The sequence below is a fragment of the Miniopterus natalensis genome, chromosome 10 (genome assembly GCF_054644295.1).
Source record: "Miniopterus natalensis isolate mMinNat1 chromosome 10, mMinNat1.hap1, whole genome shotgun sequence".
Classification (NCBI taxonomy): domain Eukaryota; kingdom Metazoa; phylum Chordata; class Mammalia; order Chiroptera; family Miniopteridae; genus Miniopterus; species Miniopterus natalensis.
The window spans coordinates 41,368,220-41,383,582 of record NC_142090.1 but is presented as its reverse complement, the minus strand read 5'-3'; the positions used below and the strand labels follow the sequence as shown (position 1 = coordinate 41,383,582).

The 15,363-nt window shown below is 37.9% G+C and overlaps 1 protein-coding gene across 1 annotated transcript in view; it reads right to left on the bottom strand.

Annotated features, from left to right (window-relative positions):
• Positions 1-15,363, bottom strand: part of NRCAM (neuronal cell adhesion molecule) — a 320,485-nt gene that overhangs the window by 148,903 nt on the left and 156,219 nt on the right. Inside the window, exon 3 of the mRNA XM_087821087.1 lies at positions 6,649-6,719. The gene's annotated coding sequence lies outside the window, so the exon portion shown is untranslated. The remainder of the gene's footprint in view (positions 1-6,648; positions 6,720-15,363) is intronic.

The following is a 15,363-nucleotide window of genomic DNA, read 5'->3' as shown; positions in this document are numbered from 1 at the left end:
GACTCCCTCCAAAGGCAGCCAGGGATGAAATGTCCAGATGCTGGAAGAAAGGGCTCTGATAAAGTCCCCACAGGACTTCAGCAAACATTTCTACCTCTAAGTATACAAAGTTACTTGGACCTGAACATTTAAGGCTTTCTAGTGTTACCAACACTGAGTATCTCACTCCGTAGGTTACAGTGCACAAAATTCAATAACTATTGATTTTGGTCATGAGAAGGCTGAACATAAAGATCATAATTCTGAATGAATAAGGAATACCATTTATAAGTATCATTTTGAATAAGCTTCCTCTGAGAAGCAGAGTTGTTTCATTAGAGGTTGTACTTGTTGGGAACACGGGCCACCGGGCAGTTGCTCCCTTCTCTGGGGGGCAGAGTTCTAGTCATTTCAGTGAGCCCCCAAATGAAAGTCCACGGCCAACTGATCTAGCCTTATCTCATCACCAGATCTAATTCTACTGATACTAGAAAACATTTAAAAAATACAAGCCAAAAGTGCAGCAGGGAAAAAAAATCTCATCCAGTGAGTATCTGGACAGAGCTATTTGCAAATGTCATTGCATCAGCCCTTTGGTGTATAAATGCTAAGTTGCTATGAATTTCCTCTACTGGAGTGACTCAGACAATTTTCTCCTTCCAATTTCAAAGCAGATATTTCTCCCCACTAGACCACAGAGGGAGGAGAGGGGAAGAATGCTTGAAAGTTGCGGGATTCTTCTAATGACTACCAGCACTAATTGTTGCTGCCACAAAAACATAATGCCACCGTTCTTATTCTCTCACCCTTGCACGATCACCCAACTCCCACTATCCCTTACTCGAGCATGCTGATGTCTCTCTTCAGATACCTTTCAATGGCTCTTTCTGAGCCTTCAGTGACAGTTAACAAACTGAACAGTCCGGAGTAATAGGAGGGGGATAGGGTGAGTTTCCAGAGAAAAAAAGAATTACGAGGATAGGATGCAAGGGGCAGAAAAGACTTAATCAATAAAAGCATCCCAATCATGGATGCCATAACTCAGAGTTAAATATCAGGAAGTGTATTGTAATTCAACTTCCCTACAGAATAACTGTACATGAGGTTTAATGTTCTTCCATCTGACCTCGGGTCACAGACATTACTCAGACTCCACGTAGAAGTGGAAAGCTGGACAGTACATGAGGGTGGAAGAAGAAGACGTTCTCTCTCTCATTCACTTTCCAGGAATGCTGAACTCTGGTGAGCAGCAGTCATTCCATGAGGAAGTTTGCCACAATCACAGTGGAGGGACTGTCCAAGGCTGCTAATGTTCAAGAGATGTGTCACTCATCATAGGTCCGGGCAAAGAGGGAGTAAGTAAGTATAAAAAAGATCATTCTGTTTTGCTAGCTGACTAAATACCTCATCAAATTTAAAACAATAAAGATAACCACCATACTGTTGTTTGTGTTTGTTTTGTATGTATTTGTTTTGTTTTTTGCTTAGTCCCTTCATCTTTTTTACCCATCCCCGCAGGGGGGAGGTAAAGAGGGGATGGGAGGGATAAGTGGTGATGGAAGGACACTTGACTTGGGGTGGTGAACACACAATACAATATACAGATGATATAGAATTGTACACCTGAAATCTATATAATTTTATTAACCAATGTTACCCCAATAAATAAATAAATAAAACAAAACAATAAAGAGGTGAATAAACTTTGCTTAGATTTAGATCTATCTTGGTTTTTGTAAGTTCTAGGCTTCCTGGGGTAACTGCTTTATTCATGAGCTTTCCATCTCTAGTTTTGTTAGGTAAGTATTCCTTTTGTGGATGATATGTGTTTCCAGGATTTGTCCAGTGCCACATAGCATGGATAAAAACTTCTCAGCTTTAAAATGACGCTGTAGAATGAAATTTTGATAGATCTCTTTACTGTCAAATAGTATTAAAAACAGTAGGCTTTGTAATAAAATATTGATCACATTTACAAATCAACTTAATTATACAATAGTTTTTTACTGTTGTCAGTTTTACTATTTCCTGTTCAATATGTGCAGTTGATCCTTGAGCAACACAGGTTTGAACTGTGTGAGTCCACTTATACGTGAATTTTTTTCCCCATAAATACCTGTACTGTTTTTGAACAGTGGTTGGGAATCTGTAGATGTGGAGAGCCAACTGTATATATTGATTTGTGCCATTTTATATAAGGAATTTGAGCATCCTCCCTCTGATTTTCGTATCTATAGGGGGTGTCCTAGAACCAATCCCACGTAGATACCAAGGGACAGCTCAAGTTTTAGAGGAGTCAAAAGTTATATACAAATTTTCTACTGTATGAGGGCTCAGGGCTTCTAGTCCCTGCATTATTCCAGAGTCAAGTATAAGTACCATTCTCCTGAAATGTATGCATAATTTTAAAAAGTTAGTACTATGAGTCCAGGGAAAGAACAACTTTCAAGTCACTAACCAAAAACAACCATTAAACAACTCCAATATCTTGTCAGAGTTTCTTTCTTTCTTTCTTCTTTCTTTCTTTCTTTCTTTCTTTCTTTCTTTCTTTCTTTCTTTCTTTCTTTCTTTCTTTCTTTCTTTCTTTCTTTCTTTCTTTCTTTCTTTCTTTCTTTCTTTCTTTCTTTCTTTCTCTATCTCTCTCTCTCTCTCTCTCTCTCTCTCTCTCTCTCTCTCTCTTTCTTCTTTCTTTCCTCCTCCCTTCCCTTCCCTTCCCTTCCCTTCCCTTCCCTTCCCTTCCCTTCCCTTCCTTCTTCCCTCTTTTTTTTTGGGGGGGGGGTGGTGAAAATGATAAGGTTTATGTCTCTTATGCTCTATATTCATCATGGGTTGGCTGATGCTCAACTTTTCTAATATTCTCTCTCAAAATGACAGAGTTGTCACCACTTCAACTACTTCTTTTTCCCCCATTTATCTTTACTGTTGAAATTATTACAGATGTCCCCTTTTTTCCTCTATTGATTCCCTCTACCTCCTTCCTACTTCCTCCCCAGGCCTTCACTGCACTATTGTTGGTGTACATGGATTATGCAAAAATGCATATAAGTTCTTTGATTAATCTCTTCCCACCCCTTCTCCCCATTCCCTTAAGATTCGTCAGTCTGTTGCATGCTTCGATGTCTCTGGATCTATTTTGTTCATCAGTTTATTTTGTTCTTTAGATTCCATGTATAAGTGAGATCATGTGATACTTGTCTTTCTCTGACTGGCTTATTTCACTAAGCATAATACTCTCCAGGTTCCTCCATGCTGTCTCAAAGGGTAAGATATCCTTCTTTTTCATAGCTGCATAGTATTCCATTGTGCAACTGTACCACAGCTTTTTAATCCACTCATCTACTGATGGGCACTTGGGCTCTTTCCAATCTTAGCTATTGTAAATAGCGCTGCTATGAACATAGGGATCCATATATTCTTTCTGAGTGGTGTTTTGGGATTCTCAGGATATATTCCTAGAAGTGGATCTCTGGGTCTATCATTTCACATATGCCAGAATGACTACCATCAACAAATCAACAAACCACAAGTGCTAGAGAGGGTATGGAGAAAAGGGGCACCCTAGTACACTGCTGGTAGGAATGCAGACTGGTGCAGCCACTATGGAAAACAGTATGGAGTTTCCTCAGAGTTCTCTTTTTATATAACTTTTCAAAAGGGGGCATACTTTAAGGTGCAGTAATAGCCATGATTCTTCTTCAGATTCATTATGGTTACAACCAGAACCAAACCTATGTAAATGCAGCTAGAGCGGAAAACCAGTTGTTATATGGAGTGATTTTGGGGGTGTTCTTTCTCTTCACTCTGGTTGCCACTGAAATTTCACCATTGCTTACCTGCATTTTATTTTTAAATTTTTTAAATTTCTTAATGTTTTAACTTATCTTTATTTTATGTTTTAACTTATCTTTATTTTAACTTATCTTTATTTTAACTTACCTTTATTTTAACTTATCTTTATGTCCCCATTCCCCCTCCCCCCCCCCCGTTGTTCCCCTCCACTCTGTACCCAGCCCCTCCAGGCCTTCACCATACTATTGTTTGTGTCCAAGGATTATGCATATATGCATATAAGTTCATAGATTAATCTCTCCCCACTTACCCACCCACCTCTGCCTTCCCTCTGAGAATTTTGGTCATTTCCATGCTTCTATATCTCTGGATTTATTTTGTTCATTGGTTTATTTTGTTCATTAAATTCCACATATGAGTAAGATCATGTGATACTTGTCTTTCTCTGACTGGCTTATAATGCTCTTCAGGTCTCACCATGCTGTCTCAAAGGATAAGAGATCCTTCTTTTTTACAGCTGCATAGTATTTGAAAGTTTCACCTGCATTTTAGCTCAAGGTTTGCAAGCCAGGCAGAAGGCAGATTTTCTTTAGAGAGAATTTACACATTAGCATGAATGATGAATGTGAACACAGTTTTTAAATGCTACTGAAAATCGGTAAAGATAGCACTTTCCAGAGAAGGAAGTCAGTGTAAGAGTGGGCGTTCACAAACCACAGTTCTGGCTGCTCCCATCTTTCAGAGAACATAGCAAGCACACCAGAGAATATGGGAAAGACTACTGAAAACATGAGCTACAAAAAACTTTCTGATTCTAATGTCAGAGGCTGAATTCTTGAATAGCCTGGGGACATTCTGAATACAAGTGTGCCTCAGAATTTTGGGAAATTTTAGGGAGTCTTTGTGACACTAGAGAAAGAAATGGGGAAGACACTCAGTATCTAGTTTCAACCAGATTAAATCATTCACAAAGATAAAATGAGGTATTTTAGTGGGTTCAATAGTGACAACTAAAAATTCACTTTAGTCATTTAACAAAAGACTAGCCAAAAAGATCAATGAGAAGAATGTGCTGAGAAAGGTAGAATTGAACCTTTTTACTATTATTCTAGAAGATAGAGATTTTAAGTCAAATAACTCTCACACAATGAATAAGAGAGAAAATAATGGAAACATTCAGATAAACTCCCTTAGAAACCAGCTGACAGCACCTTCAAAAGTGGGACAGCACCCTTTATTGAGCCCCATCGCTGCCCCCTTAAAGGGCCCCCATGTACTCCTTTCTGGTGGTCCCTTCTCTGGCTTTGTCTTCATGCGTTTTCTCCTTTTACTAGACAACCATTTATAGATAAGTTCCTGGTCTTGCTGGTTTTTTACCTCTCGTAGGTATCACACAATGTATTACCTACAGAAGAACTTACTGCTGATAGTAGTATTTTATTGATAGGCCACTTTAACTCCATTACTACTAATTCCTAGTTTCTAACAACTGTGATTTGGTATGTACACATTTTCATGTCCCTGTCAGAACTGATGGATCTTACTTTTATATTACATTGCTTACCTTGCAGATGTTCTTTATGTCATGAAATATGGACTTGTTGGAGGGGTATGTATAGGTATATCAAAACATTACAAAATGTGTCATTTTATATTAACTACAAAGGCTTTCTATTAAAAGAGTCATTTATACAAATTAAGGCTCTTTTGATATTTGTCATACTCAATTCAGCAATTTTGTTAGTCTTCACTAATTTTCACTTCTCAAGAACTCTTCAAGCAAAACAAAATGTGTGTTATTTGATTTACAAAGCAGTGTTCTTAGTTTCCAGGCTACTAATTTGGGGATTTCTGGTAGTATTTTGAAACACTATAAGAACTAGTTAGTCATATAATACCAGTTTCAATACAACACAATGAAAGCAAATGGAACTAAGGCATGAATCATTTCCTCTTAAATACAAAACAACATCTGAATGAATCAAAGAATCCTCAAGGACAAGGGACAACATGCTTAGAATATTTTACTACCTCAAAATCTTGCATACAACCTTCTTTTCTTAATTAAAGTCCATGAGAGTGTATTTCTCAAATGAAACCTATGAAGTAAGGATTAAATGTCTGAACAATCATGCTCTCAGAATTTTTTTAAGAAAGCCATTATTGGTTGAGATATGATTCTCTAGACTATGTTCCAGATCTCCAAGTAAGATATTTTTCATGAAGTTCAATACTATAATAATGGCCTTTCAGAAGGCATCATAGGCCTGGCAGAGTCCATTCTAAAGTTGATAATTCTAAATGACATAAATAAATGGGAATGGGGTGAGCAGTGGGAGTGGAAAACGGGGTGTGTGTGTGGGGGGGGGGGGGTGTTACAAAGCAGAAAACACAGATCAAAGTAATATTTAAACTTTCCAAAAGGACTTTTGTATTATTTGGACTTCACTGTGAGACAAGAAAAATCATGTACAGATAATATGTTCTTGGAAGATTTTTGATAAATGATTAAATAACAAAGAAAACTCTTTTCTTGTAAACAATTCTTGTCATTTTAAATCTGATTCTTTCAGAAAATGTTGTTTACTAGCAATGCTTTTATTCTGCTGTCTACTTCTTGAAGTTTATAATTAATAATTTAGTAAAACAAAAATTGTATTACTATGATAGGACACGAAGGGCTGGTTTTCTTCACTATGTGTTCTATGCATTTGATCCATCCTTTTTGACAAGCAGTATGATTAATATTTTTGCATCTATATGCCTACTCTGTCTTTTATCATACTCTCTGAATTAAAAGGTATTAAATATGGCAATAATATCACATAATCACATCATTTTATGGTATAATTCCCTTCTTTTAAGAAGATAAGCTCCTACCTTTGAAGAAGGTCTGAATAAGTCGTTCTTCCTTTTAATACTTAAAAACCAAAAGTCTTCTCAGTATTGCTCTGTGGGTTGAAGAGTAGGGAGAAATGTTAAGACATTTGTCATCAATCACAGCAGATTGACAATACATTAACTCCTGGTGACTCCCTGATGGGAAACACAGTTATAGAGGGACCATGCAAGGAAAGACAAATTATGAAGAGATTTGGCAAAACACATCTCTGCTGGTTTCAATCACAAGTGACAGCAGAGAGGTAACTAAAACTTTACTATCCCCTTAATAGAACCCATCCCAAAGAGTCATGTCTGTTTCCTCTTTTCAGTTTATGGGAATAGAGAGATTTTTGTAATGCATTTATATGGTATGGCTAAAACACTTCCTTGCTGTGGGCTGCTTATTATTATTATTAAATTTTTCATTTAATAGAGCAGGAATTCTTTTGACTGTTTTTGAACGTCCCCAAGTTTTCAATGAGGACATAAGTAGATGATGGGAATAGCCAAGAGGGGAGCAGCCCCAACCGGACTAGGACAAAGACTCAGCTATGGACAGCTCCAGAGCTTGGTCCTCTCTAGCTCTCTTCTCCTCAGCCTAAGTGTTTCCTTTGCAAATATTCCAGCTGAGAATTAGCCAGAGAAGGACAACACAGACAGGGAATAGTACAATCACAGTTGAGCACAGTAGGTTTCATTTCTATTTTAGACAACCAACTCAGTGACATCACGGTTTTCTAAAGGGGGATTTGTAGTTCTTTGGACTTTGGATTTTTGGAAACAGAAGTCATACTATCAACCTCTGAAAAACCCTTCAGAGATGAGAAACAAGTGTCAATTCAGGAGCTCCCGGCTGCACGCAAATATTAAGACAACTGTGATTCCCTTAATAAAATAAGATGTGTAATCAGCTCTGATGTTTTAGTTTATGCATGTATTATAGAGTATTTTCTGTATTAAATTGCAAAAAGCTTTATCTTAATTACATATCAAACTAATCTTAATAGAGATTTTCATTGGGTTTGATGCAATGATATTTTATCAGAACAAAATGTTAATGTTGCAAAGGTTAGTGACTCTTCCTTGGAATTAAAACCCATTTTTAAAAGTTCCCCTTAAAAAAAAAACTCTCTAGAGGTGTATAGGAAAGAGTCCACAGGGATTCAAAGCTATGTCTACAAGCAATAATTCAGTTTCACAAACATACAGGACATTTAATATGTATCTGTCAATATATTACATGAACATAAACAAGGAAAAAAATAAAATGTAAACAAGACATGTTTCCTATCATAATGGATCTCAGTCCAGATGTTAATGGGAAAAACAGAACTACCACTAACCATCATAAAATGCAATAATTATAAAGCATTATGAAACCACAGAAGAAGGGGGCACAGAAGAAGGGGGCTTTCTACAAGAGATAACACAAAAGTTGAACCTTTAAGGTGGGTAGAAACAGCATCTTGAGTCGAAGGGCAGAAGCAAAGGAATGGCAATGACAAAGTGGGTGATGTGTCCCTCTAGTAGAGCAATGAAGCTATAGGCACAGTGATTAAGGGGGGTGGGGTGGGTGAGAGTATGGCAAAAAGAAGAGGTTACAGAGGTCATTTGAAAGCAGAGTGCATAGGACCTTTTGAACACCTCCCAATTTATGAGTCTGGATTTGAACTTGATAACAATGTGGACCTAATGAAGATTTTAGGTGAGATGAAAGAAAACTTGTCAGTAGTGTGGGTAACTGACTGAGAGAGGGTGGAGGTTGGAAAGGGAGGCTGTTTAGAGGGTTGTTTCAGTTACCAACATACAAGATTATTGGCTTCTAGGGGGTAATCACTGCCTCCTCCCTAAGCCTACCCACAACAAGCACACATTTGCCTCTTCCCCAAGATGAATCAGAATACACAGATGGAACACTTATTTCAGGGTAAGAACATTGATTTGGCCACGACAGCTGATATTATTGCATATTTTTTACTTTATCAATAGAATAATTTTGTGACTTCCTGTTGTCCAATATGTAAGTGCACCTTATAGGTAGAATTTGATTAGGTCAATAGGTGGCTGTGGTCTCATTTCTCTCCTCTCCATCTTCCCACCATCTCTCCCCAGGCATCTCAGCTTTGTTTTGGGGCGTGCCCATGACCTGAGGTCGGTGGATTACCCCAGTGCCATACTTCACAACTGAGAAACATCCCTCCGCATCCTTTTTCCCTGTTGCTGGATGTGGGCCCTGGATCCGTCTTTTTCTTCACATTGTAGTGTTAATGTCTTGACACTGGTTTGGGCTTAAGGGAATCAGAGCCTGCCCTACAGAGTACTTTACTTTCAGGTCATTCAAGCCAACTTCACTTAGGGAACAGGAGCCTATCATGTCTTCTAGCCTATTGTAGCAGAGCTTTGTATTGGGGCTCAAGGCCAAAGCCTCAGCTAATGATACATTTAAATTTTCTCTTGCTTTGTCAGTGTTACCACTACAAATATCTCCTTTGGGGACCTCACAGGCAGAACAGAACATAAGCATTCTTGGGTCTCTTGGCCAAACCATACTACAATCCTTCATCTCCAAAAAGTCATGGTAAGATATATATGCAACTCAAAAGGGTAGCCTGTTCCTTCCTTCTTAAAGTCTTTTTTAAAACAAATTTCTATGTATGGTGAAATCAATAAAAACTTCAAGTGCTTTAGTTTGCTGACCCAAGCCCTTTAGGGGAATCTTCACCCTAATTACTTGGCACCCCTTATTGTGTCTGAAGAACCTATACCACATTGCTGTGGAGCTATTGCTGAAAATCTGTATCACAGATGACTAGAGGCAATAGCTAAATATGGGGGAATGAATCAAAGACACATGCCAACAAAAATTAATTTACTGTAATTTTTACCTACAAGAGATAAGAGAGCTAACATTAAATGGGCTACTACTATGTCCCAGACCTGTATACATATTGCAGGTGATGCAGCAATTCTATAATTATACTATTGTTTCAACACATAGGCAGAAACTGAAGCACCGAGAGGTCAAATAAATGGCTCTAGTTACACAACTAGCAAGTAGTACATCTGGAATACAATACTGTTTCTGTCTAAATCCAAAACTTGTGCTTCTTCATCTTTACACTATGGCTCCTGAGAGAGGACAGAATAAACTTGGAGCTGGGGTGCTACTGAGGGCAGGGCAGAAGTTGTCGGAAGAATGGTCAGACCAAGAGGGAGGCATTGAGGAAGCCAAGGGCTAAGGGGATCAGGAGGGGAGGAGAGTGGCCCACAGGGTCAAAGCCTGCAGGAAGGAAGCAAGTAGGGAGAACTCAGCAGCTGGCAGTGGGAAGTCTCTGTGGCCTGAGCTCGTAACTATCACTACCTCCTGGGAGATGGTGGTTTCCAGCTTTTAGTCACACTTAACTGCACTATCATTTCTATGCCCCTCTGCCAAGTATATCTTTTATTAATAATGTTTCACAAAATGGGCAGGTATGAAAATACTGTTGGGTATGGTGTGGAAGAAGTTTTTTTGAACATAAATTTTAAAGAGTCAGTGTGGTTCTTTTGGTTAGTTTGAATAGTTTTTAGTATAATTCAATTCAGGGCAAATTTCCGTCAAAAGAACACATATGTAGTTTTGCATAGGTATGATTTCCCACAGGCATTATGTGGAAAAGTTATTTCATCCTTGCTAATGTTATTGATAGGGCACTGCTTCATTTTTAACCTCCCTGTGATGATTTAAACCCTCAAGCCTTTGCAAAGACCACCAAAAGACTATTAATTGTATTACTATGTCAGCAATTATGCCAAATATTTCTAGGGAATGAATTTTTGTTACATTCATTACTCTTGCTTTGACAACTGTGTCAATGGGTTTTCATCACTCTGAAACACATTTAGAAGGACAGAATAGGGTAATACATCATTGCTAAGGATTATTTTTCCAATAACAAAGTAACCGTTTAATTTTTTTTACCAAAATATAATCAACTTATCCTATTAAATAAAACCAGTCCTAAGTCAAAAGATCAAGATGAGATCTGATGTAATTTAAAAGTAACCTTCAGAAAAGGTGAATAATATTTAGGTAAAAAATGTAAACCCAAAGGCCACAGTACACACAATGAACCAATTACAATTAAAGTAATTCAATGGTGCATAAGTGTTACGTAAAAATTCAATAATTCAAGAACATGAATACTTGCCTCAGCCACTCATGGAAAAATAAAATATTGACCTACCCTAATCCTTCCAAAGTAGATCGAACTATTGACTGGCATGAATTTTTTGCAGGAATTATTATTTTTTAAATATTAGAATCCATAACATTTAATACAACTGAAAATCTGTTATTACAAACACTAGATGGTAAAAATCATTAAGCAAAAACTCTCAAAATCTCATTTTGTTCATACTCTCTGGAATAATATGAGAACATTAACCATGCTTATTCTTTGGTTTCTGTGAGGATGGCTTCTAAAAACTGGCCTTATTGATGATATAACAAAGGATAGATTACATTAAAATATCAAGCATCTGACCCCTCAAGCCAACTCTTTTTAACTGTGAGACTTATTTCTAGTTTATACTTTTAAGAAGTAAACACAGCTGAGAAATACTTTTTAGAATATCAATTTTGAAAACCTTACCTGTAACAATATATCTATACCCCTGCACTACTATGTATTTCTGTAGCATGCAAAATTATTTTGCCCTTTTATCACTATAAAATGATAGCAATTTAAAAACTTATTTTTAACCCTTGGTCTTAACAAAACTTCAGTAGTATCAAAATCATGGACTAACCCCAAAACAATTATTTTTTATTAACTTCCTGCTTTTGACATGATATTTTGACTGAATTTAGGGTCCATTCATACTTATTAATGAGACAAAAGGATAAACAAGCAGCCCTATTAAAATTGGCATTTATCTTTGGTTTCTCTGGGGCATGTCTGTCTTCCAGCAGCTTAATAAAGCTTGGTATGGGAAAATGCCAAAATCATCTTGAAACCCAGTTCTCCCCATTTTAGCAGACTATGAAACTTAATACATTCCAAAAAGCAGAGAGTATGGTCTGAAATAAAGCAGGTTCTCCAACTAATACCCCAACCTGACAGTATGCAGAGCAGCGAACATCTACCACCACCTGGCTGGCTCCTGTTCTGGGGACACAAGGTACTGACTTCTAGCCCCAATTTTAGCCTCTTGCAAGACTAGTAAATTTGTTGGGACTTGGGACCAACTCCATAACCTCTTAAGTATCAGGATGGGAGAAAGGCTGATGGGATCCATTCTGACGGGAAACTCGCTTCCCCTGTACATTTCTGCTTTACCTTTCAGAGAAAGGAAACCGCTGACCCCTTGATAAATCAAATTAAACGGATTGAAGGTTAACCACCCCCAGAAGCTTTGACTGCTTCAAGTGACATCACCATTTGCTACCTTACAGACTGGTGCAAACATCCAATAGTGGGCAAATCACATTGATCTACGGCAGGCTTGTACATACGCCATCTCACTGTCTGTCAGTGCACACTGTCACATACATTATTGTAACATTTCATGGTATATAGTACATGCACATTTTATGGTTTTATAGGAGGAATTACTGTAACTATACATGGAAGCCCAGTGATCCAGTTTGCAGTAACAGCTAGCAGTCACAGGTAGAGTGCTTACAGGGAAGAGGCTCCCTGTCCAGGGTCTACATTTCCAGCTCCCCCTGCATCTGGGTGAGACTGTGAGATGTAAGAGAGCTAATATATGTCACTTCTTTCCCTAATGTTAAGAAGCAAGAATATCTTTCCCATTCCTCTTATCTATCCACTGTGGGCTGGATGTCAATGTTCAGTGTGACTAGAAGTCACATGGCATGGCCTCTGTCAGCATAGGCCTCTGAAGGGTGACGAGTGGAGATCCTTCACTTCACATAAATGATGTACATTATGAGCACTAGAATGTTACACGAGTAGGAAAGGAACTCAAATCCAGAGAAGTTTCTACAATTTGGAGGTTTCTTACACCAGCTAGCTCTGCCCTATCTAGTAGAGTCAGCATGTTACAAACATAATAGAAACCTTAAATTGAATCTATTCTTCATTGGTCCTTTGTCTGTGTGTATAATCTAGCAGAAACATATTTAATTTAAAAATATTAGTATACTCAGAGCAGTAGAGCAAAAGTGATTAAAGAATATAAAATAAGTTCAGTTAAAGACAATTAAAGTAACAGTGTTTACTTCTCTTAGGGAAGAAAAAGTCTGAAGAAGGCTAGCTAAATTGTCAGTAAACATATGAAGGTCCTAAGAGTTTTTATAGCACATAAGGAGAAAATATTTTTCAGCATCATTAAATGTAAACCAAACAAAGAGAGAAGACTTACACAATGGTATATGAAGTAACACTGTACCTAGAACATGGGGAAGATTGAACGTTTTTGAGAGAATCTGATTCAGTAGGTGTAGGCAGGGCCTGGGAATCCACCTTAATAGGCAGTGCCAGGGGGTCTGACGCAGGTGGTCACGGGACACTCCATGAGCAACATGATGAAGAATGTTTCTAGTGTAATGACGGTTAAACAGTGAAATACACCACTATGTGAAGTTGTCAATTTCCTTCCTAGAAGAAAGTAATATTGGGAAAGTTTATCCATAGGGTGGAAAACACACTCTGTCAACAAACATTACAGAGCTCTTGGAATCTAAACAAGTAAGACATGATCCCAATCCTTAAGCAGCTCAAAGTCTTAGGATAGTGACCTTGAATGTATATTAGTGTGTGTGTGTGTGTGTGTGTGTGTGTGTGTGTGTAGAGGGGCTGGTGATGAGAGGGAGAAACAAAGATGGCTTTGGGGTTGAATTGGGGAGACGAGATCTCATGCCTGGGTGGGCAGATGTTCCCCAGCGTGGCCCCAGGCTCCCCAGGCTCCCCTGAGCATCCCTGTCCTGGAACAGCCTCCAGATAATGTTATCACCAATTAAGATACAGAATGAAACAGAGGAAGGGTAGGCACCCAAACCTTATTCAAGAAGCAAAAGCAATTCACATTTACATACTGAACTTTCATGAAAAGTGCTGAGAAGAAAAGCTTCTAAGGCAAACAAAAAAAGTTCTATAAAATCACATGGCTCTATGGGGATTTATTGTTCAATGGATAGTTTCAGTCTGGGATGATGACAAAGTTCTGGAGATAGATGCTGGTTATGGCCACATAACAATGTGAATGTACCTTATACCACTGAATTGTACACTTAATGGTTAAAACGGTAATTTTTATGTTAAATATCTTTTACCACAATAAAAAACACACATGACTATGGATGTTCTTCTAACTCTGTAAGTTAATGAATATAATAGAATATTTGCAGGAAAAAATTCAACTGACATCCTACACTACCCCATTAACATTTCCTGTCTTCCAAAAGTCAGGAAAAAATTCATTCAACAAATATTTAATGAGCAACTACTATAACCCAGCACTGTTCTAGGCTCTGAAGATACAGTAGTGAACAGAATTTTTAAAAGTGCTTCCCACATATAGCATTTATTTATTCATTCCCTCATATACTCAACAAATATTTACTAAATGTCCATCACTTACCAATCTCTATGCTGGGCATCAGAAATACAGTGGTGAAAAATAATAATGAAAACCTAAGCAAACCAGAACCTTCCTTGCTCTCATGGAGATTATAGTTTACTGCAGGAGATAGATATTGACCAAATAATCACAGAAATGAATTTAAAATATCAACTTTGAAAAGTCATCAAAGCAGAGGTGTGTGGAGCTCCCGGAGTGTGTGGTAATGGGAATTAGCTTAGTCAATGAGGGTGGTCTTTCTGAAGGAAACAATGACTGAGCTGAGATCTGATGAGCACGGTTGGGAAGGAGACCGGGCTGAGCAGAACAGAGAGAAGGGAGAGTGGTCCCAATGAGGGTGAAGAAGCATGTGGAGGTCAGGCCACATAGCGCCCTACAGATCTTTCAGCCTTTATTTTTCCTAAGGGCAATGGGAGCGACTGGTGCACTTTAAGGAGGCTGAAGGGAGGGGAGAGGAGTAATCACTTGTTCAAAAATAATACTTACTTTGCTGCTCTAACAATTTTTAAATGACCAACGGAAAATGAGGGCAAGAACTACAAGTGAATTCCTATACAATTATAAAAATAGGTGAAACTCTTTGAAGTTTTCAGATGAAAGATAGTTATTAACATATGAAAGAATTATGATGATCAAATGAGAAATTATAAACATCACTCCAATTTTTAATTCTCTAGAGTTGATCAAAACATAGAATCTCTTAAGGTTCTAATATAATCTACTAATGAAACTAATTTTGATTAAAAGTGAGTCAGTCATCTGAATTTGTAAGCCTGCTCATACTTGATTAATACTGTTTAAAGTGGATACTTTGGGGGGGAGGGAAACAAACAAACAGTGAAACTATTTTATAAAAAAAATAAAATGGCCCGGCCAGGGTGGCTCAGTGGTTGAGTGTCGACCTATGAATCAGGAGGTCAGGGTATGATTCCTAGTCAGGGTTTGATTTCCGGTCAGGGCACATGTTCATGTTGCGGCTGGGTCCCCAGTAAACGGTGTGCAGGAGGCAGCCAATCAATGATTTTCTCTCATCATTGATGTTTCTATCTCTCTTTCCCTCTCCTTTCCTCTCTCTGAAATCATTAAAACATATTTTAAAAAATAAAGAAAGTGTATTAAACATCA